Raw genomic sequence first — 6355 nt, forward strand, 5'->3', positions numbered from 1 at the left:
GTCTGTCTTGTCCCTTTCTCCTGCTCTCTGTCTTGTCTTGTCCCTTTCCTGCTCTCTGTCTTGTCCCTTTCTCCTGCTCTCTGTCTTGTCCCTTTCTTTTCTCCTGCTCCTTGTCCCTTTCTCCTTTCTCCTGCTCTCTGTCTTGTCCCTTTCTCCTGTCCCTTTCTCCCTGCTCTTGTCTTTCTCCTGTGTCTTGTCCCTTTCTCCTGCTCCTTTCTCCTGCTCTCTGTCTTGTCCCTTTCTCCTGCTCTCTGTGTTGTCCCTTTCTCCTGCTCTCTGTCTTGTCCCTTTCTCCTGCTCTCTGTGTTGTCCCTTTCTCCTGCTCTCTGTCTTGTCCCTTTCTCCTGCTCTCTGTGTTGTCCCTTTCTCCTGCTCTCTGTCTTGTCCCTTTCTCCTGCTCTCTGTCTTGTCCCTTTCTCCTGCTCTCTGTCTTGTCCCTTTCTCCTGCTCTCTGTCTTGTCCCTTTCTCCTGCTCTCTGTCTTGTCCGTTTCTCCTGCTCTCTGTGTTGTCCCTTTCTCCTGCTCTCTGTCTTGTCCCTTTCTCCTGCTCTCTGTCTTGTCCGTTTCTCCTGCTCTCTGTCTTGTCCCTTTCTCCTGCTCTCTGTCTTGTCCCTTTCTCCTGCTCTCTGTCTTGTCCCTTTCTCCTGCTCTCTGTCTTGTCTGCTTTTGACTGAGAAATCCCCCTCTTTTTCATCCTTGTGTCTCTCCCTCTCTCCCTCTCTCCCTCTCTCCCTCTCTCTCTCCCTCTCTCCCTCTCTCCCTCTCTCTCTCTCTCTCTCTCTCTCTCTGTCTCTCTCTCTCTCTCTCTCTCTCTCTCTCTCTCTCTCTCTCTCTCCCTCTCTCTCTCTCTCTCTCTCTCTCTCTCTCTCTCTCTCTCTCTCTCTCTCTCTCTCTCTCTCTCTCTCTCTCTCTCTCTCTCTCCCTCTCTCCCTCACTTTCTCTCCCCTGGATAAATGGCCTACTGATTAGATTAAAGTATATATTCCAGGGTTCCGTGTGGCTGTGTGTTCCCCAGCAGAGAAGCCGTAATGTCTGCTGTCTTCTCCTGTCTGGTGAAAACGTGGCATGGGAACCGTTACTAATGGTACCCTAACACACAGAAACAGGGCATGATTCCTTCCCCAGCCTGGCATTGCTCTTCCTCTGTTTTCACACTGAAATAACTCAGAAATAACCCCCTGAGGTGATTTCAGTGACTTGGTGTGTGTTTAGTGGGGTTGTGGGGTGAGCGAAAGGAACTTTCAGCGGTTGGAGTGGTAAACGTCACACGAAGTTGAGCCACAAACAAACATTTAAAGGACTTAACTAACTGTTGTCTCTGGGCGTGTGTAACCATGTCTTTTCCAACTGTTATACTCTATGCTTTTATGGATGTGTATATTTGTAATAAGGACAACTCAGGCCTCTAAGACAGAGTGGCAGATGGTAGAATGAATTAGCTTTAATAGTAGCAAAAAGGGAACAACAATCCACATCATAGCAGAAGATTGTTGCAGTCTTAGACTGAAAGACAGTGGGTACCGTATATACGTGATACATAATGGTGTAATACAATTCCTATGTGTGTATACATTCATGTGAATGGTCAGTGTGTCCTCGGTCCTTGGACCTTCAGTAATTAGCTCTGTCGTCAATCATTATCATCAAATATATGAGAACAACTTATTATAACAGACAGAATCAAGTCTAGAGAAAATCAGCCCACACCTTCACACTATAGACGTTTGTTGTCATTTCCACATCACAATATACGTTCTGAATTCTAGGATCATTCCATTGTCCTTCCAATGATCTTTGTTCACTTTATTCTACGTTACTTATACCACGGATACTTACCTCTTACCTGGTACTATCGGAATGGTTGTGAAATTATAATGGGTACCTTCTGGTACTTTCTTCAAAGAATATAACTGGTAACTAACTACCTGTTTTTCCTAGTGGTGCTTGATAGACTGATTCCTAGAGAAAGAGTAATTCAGTGTTGTAATTCCTAGGTTATTATTGTGTAATGACTGTTTTAACAATTTTAAAAGTAAATCAGAGGTAATTTCTTCACTGTAAAATTGAAGGTACATTTTGTGTTATTGTTTGTTTTTACGGTGTCCTGCTCTGCCCCGCCTTACAATATATCTGTGTGAAACGAGGTTGATGTATCAAATACTGTACACAATAACATACCAACACATTATTGGCCTGGATGTTGAATATCATAGTTTGCCAGAATGAACAGAAGAAAAGATTGAAGAAGAAGAAAAAATATGATAAACCAAAGTGATGGAGGAAATCCAAGTGGAAAGGAACAAAGTGATGGGGGAAATCCAAGTGGAAAGGAACAAAGTGATGGGGGAAATCCAAGTGGAAAGGAACAAAGTGATGGGGGAAATCAAAGTGATGGGGGAAATCAAGTGGAAAGGAACAAAGTGATGGGGGAAATCCAAGTGGAAAGGAACAAAGTGATGGGGGAAATCCAAGTGGAAAGGAACAAAGTGATGGGGGAAATCCAAGTGGAAAGGAACAAAGTGATGGGGGAAATCCAAGTGGAAAGGAACAAAGTGATGGGGGAAATCCAAGTGGAAAGGAACAAAGTGATGGGGAAATCCAAGTGGAAAGGAACAAAGTGATGGGGGAAATCCAAGTGGAAAGGAACAAAGTGATGGGGGAAATCCAAGTGGAAAGGAACAAAGTGATGGGGGAAATGGAAAGGAACAAAGTGAAAAATCCAAGTGGAAAGGAACAAAGTGATGGGGGAAATCCAAGTGGAAAGGAACAAAGTGATGGGGGGAAATCCAAGTGGAAAGGAACAAAGTGATGGGGGAAATCCAAGTGGAAAGGAACAAAGTGATGGGGGAAATCCAAGTGGAAAGGAACAAAGTGATGGGGGAAATCCAAGTGGAAAGGAACAAAGTGATGGGGAAATCCAAGTGGAAAGGAACAAAGTGATGGGGGAAAATCCAAGTGGAAAGGAACAAAGTGATGGGGGAAATCCAAGTGGAAAGGAACAAAGTGATGGGGAAATCCAAGTGGAAAGGAACAAAGTGATGGGGAAATCCAAGTGGAAAGGAACAAAGTGATGGGGGAAATCCAAGTGGAAAGGAACAAAGTGATGGGGGAAATCCAAGTGGAAAGGAACAAAGTGATGGGGAAATCCAAGTGGGAAAGGAACAAAGTGATGGGGGAAATCCAAGTGGAAAGGAACAAAGTGATGGGGAAATCCAAGTGGAAAGGAACAAAGTGATGGGGAAATCCAAGTGGAAAGGAACAAAGTGATGGGGAAATCAAAAAGGAACAAAGTGATGGGGGAAATCCAAGTGGAAAGGAACAAAGTGATGGGGGAAATCCAAGTGGAAAGGAACAAAGTGATGGGGGAAATCCAAGTGGAAAGGAACAAAGTGATGGGGGAAATCCAAGTGGAAAGGAACAAAGTGATGGGGGAATCCAAGTGGAAAGGAACAAAGTGATGGGGGAAATCCAAGTGGAAAGGAACAAAGTGATGGGGAAATCCAAGTGGAAAGGAACAAAGTGATGGGGGAAATCCAAGTGGAAAGGAACAAAGTGATGGGGGAAATCCAAGTGGAAAGGAACAAAGTGATGGGGGAAATCCAAGTGGAAAGGAACAAAGTGATGGGGGAAATCCAAGTGGAAAGGAACAAAGTGATGGGGAAATCCAAGTGGAAAGGAACAAAGTGATGGGGGAAATGATGGGGAAATCCAAGTGGAAAGGAACAAAGGAACAAAGTGAAAGGAACAAAGTGGGGGAAATCCAAGTGGAAAGGAACAAAGTGATGGGGGAAATCCAAGTGGAAAGGAACAAAGTGATGGGGAAATCCAAGTGGAAAGGAACAAAGTGATGGGGGAAATCCAAGGAAAAGGAACAAAGTGATGGGGGAAATCCAAGTGGAAAGGAACAAAGTGATGGGGAAATCCAAGGAAACAAAGTGATGGGGGAAATCCAAGTGGAAAGGAACAAAGTGATGGAGGAAAGGAACAAAGTCCAAGTGGAAAGGAACAAAGTGATGGGGGAAATCCAAGGAAAGGAACAAAGTGATGGGGGAAATCCAAGTGGAAAGGAACAAAGTGATGGGGAAATCCAAGTGGAAAGGAACAAAGTGATGGGGGAAATCCAAGTGGAAAGGAACAAAGTGATGGGGGAAATCCAAAAGTGGAAAGGAACAAAGTGATGGGGGAAATCCAAGTGGAAAGGAACAAAGTGATGGGGGAAATCCAAGTGGAAAGGAACAAAGTGATGGGGAAATCCAAGTGGAAAGGAACAAAGTGATGAAAGGAACAAAGTGATGGGGGAAATCCAAGTGGAAAGGAACAAAGTGATGGGGAAATCCAAGTGGAAAGGAACAAAGTGATGGGGAAATCCAAGTGGAAAGGAACAAAGTGATGGGGGAAATCCAAGTGGAAAGGAACAAAGTGATGGGGGAAATCAAAAGGAACAAAGTGATGGGGGAAATCCAAGTGGAAAGGAACAAAGTGGGGGGAAATCCAAGGAAAGGAACAAAGTGATGGGGGAAATCCAAGTGGAAAGGAACAAAGTGATGGGGAAATCCAAGTGGAAAGGAACAAAGTGATGGGGAAATCCAAAAGGAACAAAGTGGAAAGGAAAGGAACAAAGTGATGGGGAAATCCAAGTAGGAACAAAGTGATGGGGGAAATCCAAGTGGAAAGGAACAAAGTGATGGGGGAAATCCAAGTGGAAAGGAACAAAGTGATGGGAAAGGAACAAAGTGATGGGGAAATCCAAGTGGAAAGGAACAAAGTGATGGGGGAAATCCAAGTGGAAAGGAACAAAGTGATGGGGGAAATCCAAGTGGAAAGGAACAAAGTGATGGGGAAAAAGTCCAAGTGGAAAGGAACAAAGTGATGGGGGAAATCCAAGTGGAAAGGAACAAAGTGATGGGGGAAATCCAAGTGGAAAGGAACAAAGTGATGGGGGAAATCCAAGTGGAAAGGAACAAAGTGATGGGGGAAATCCAAGTGGAAAGGAACAAAGTGATGGGGGAAATCCAAGTGGAAAGGAACAAAGTGATGGGGGAAATCCAAGTGGGAAAGGAACAAAGTGATGGGGGAAATCCAAGTGGAAAGGAACAAAGTGATGGGGAAATCCAAGTGGAAAGGAACAAAGTGATGGGGGAAATCCAAGTGGAAAGGAACAAAGTGATGGGGGAAATCCAAGTGGAAAGGAACAAAGTGATGGGGAAATCCAAGTGGAAAGGAACAAAGTGATGGGGAAATCCAAGTGGAAAGGAACAAAGTGATGGGGGAAATCCAAATGGGGGAAATCCAAGTGGAAAGGAACAAAGTGATGGGGGAAATCCAAGTGGAAAGGAACAAAGTGATGGGGGAAATCCAAGTGGAAAGGAACAAAGTGATGGGGAAATCCAAGTGGAAAGGAACAAAGTGATGGGGAAATCCAAGTGGAAAGGAACAAAGTGATGGGGGAAATCCAAGTGGAAAAAGGAACAAAGGAACAAAGTGATGGGGAAATCCAAGTGGAAAGGAACAAAGTGATGGGGGAAATCCAAGTGGAAAGGAACAAAGTGATGGGGGAAATCCAAGTGGAAAGGAACAAAGTGATGGGGGAAATCCAAGTGGAAAGGAACAAAGTGATGGGGAAATCCAAGTGGAAAGGAACAAAGTGATGGGGAAATCCAAGTGGAAAGGAACAAAGTGATGGGGATGAAATCCAAGTGGAAAGGAACAAAGATGAAATGGGGTGAAAATCCAAAAGGAACAAAGTGAAAGGAAAGGAACAAAGTGATGGGGGAAATGGGGGAAAAGTGATGGGGGAAATCCAAGTGGAAAGGAACAAAGTGATGGGGGAAATCCAAGTGGAAAGGAACAAAGTGATGGGGGAAATCCAAGTGGAAAGGAACAAAGTGATGGGGAAAATCCAAGTGGAAAGGAACAAAGTGACAAAAAGGAACAAAGTGATGGGGGAAATCCAAGTGGAAAGGAACAAAGTGATGGGGGAAATCCAAGTGGAAAGGAACAAAGTGATGGGGAAATCCAAGTGGAAAGGAACAAAGTGATGGGGGAAATCCAAGTGGAAAGGAACAAAGTGATGGGGAAATCCAAGTGGAAAGGAACAAAGTGATGGGGGAAATCCAAGTGGAAAGGAACAAAGTGATGGGGGAAATCCAAGTGGAAAGGAACAAAGTGATGGGGGAAATCCAAGTGGAAAGGAACAAAGTGATGGGGGAAATCCAAGTGGAAAGGAACAAAGTGATGGAAAGGAAATCCAAGTGGAAAGGAACAAAGTGATGGGGAAATCCAAGTGGAAAGGAACAAAGTGATGGGGAAATCCAAGTGGAAAGGAACAAAGTGATGGGGAAATCCAAGTGGAAAG

The sequence above is a fragment of the Oncorhynchus gorbuscha genome, linkage group LG12, assembly GCF_021184085.1.
Source record: "Oncorhynchus gorbuscha isolate QuinsamMale2020 ecotype Even-year linkage group LG12, OgorEven_v1.0, whole genome shotgun sequence".
Classification (NCBI taxonomy): Eukaryota; Metazoa; Chordata; class Actinopteri; order Salmoniformes; family Salmonidae; genus Oncorhynchus; species Oncorhynchus gorbuscha.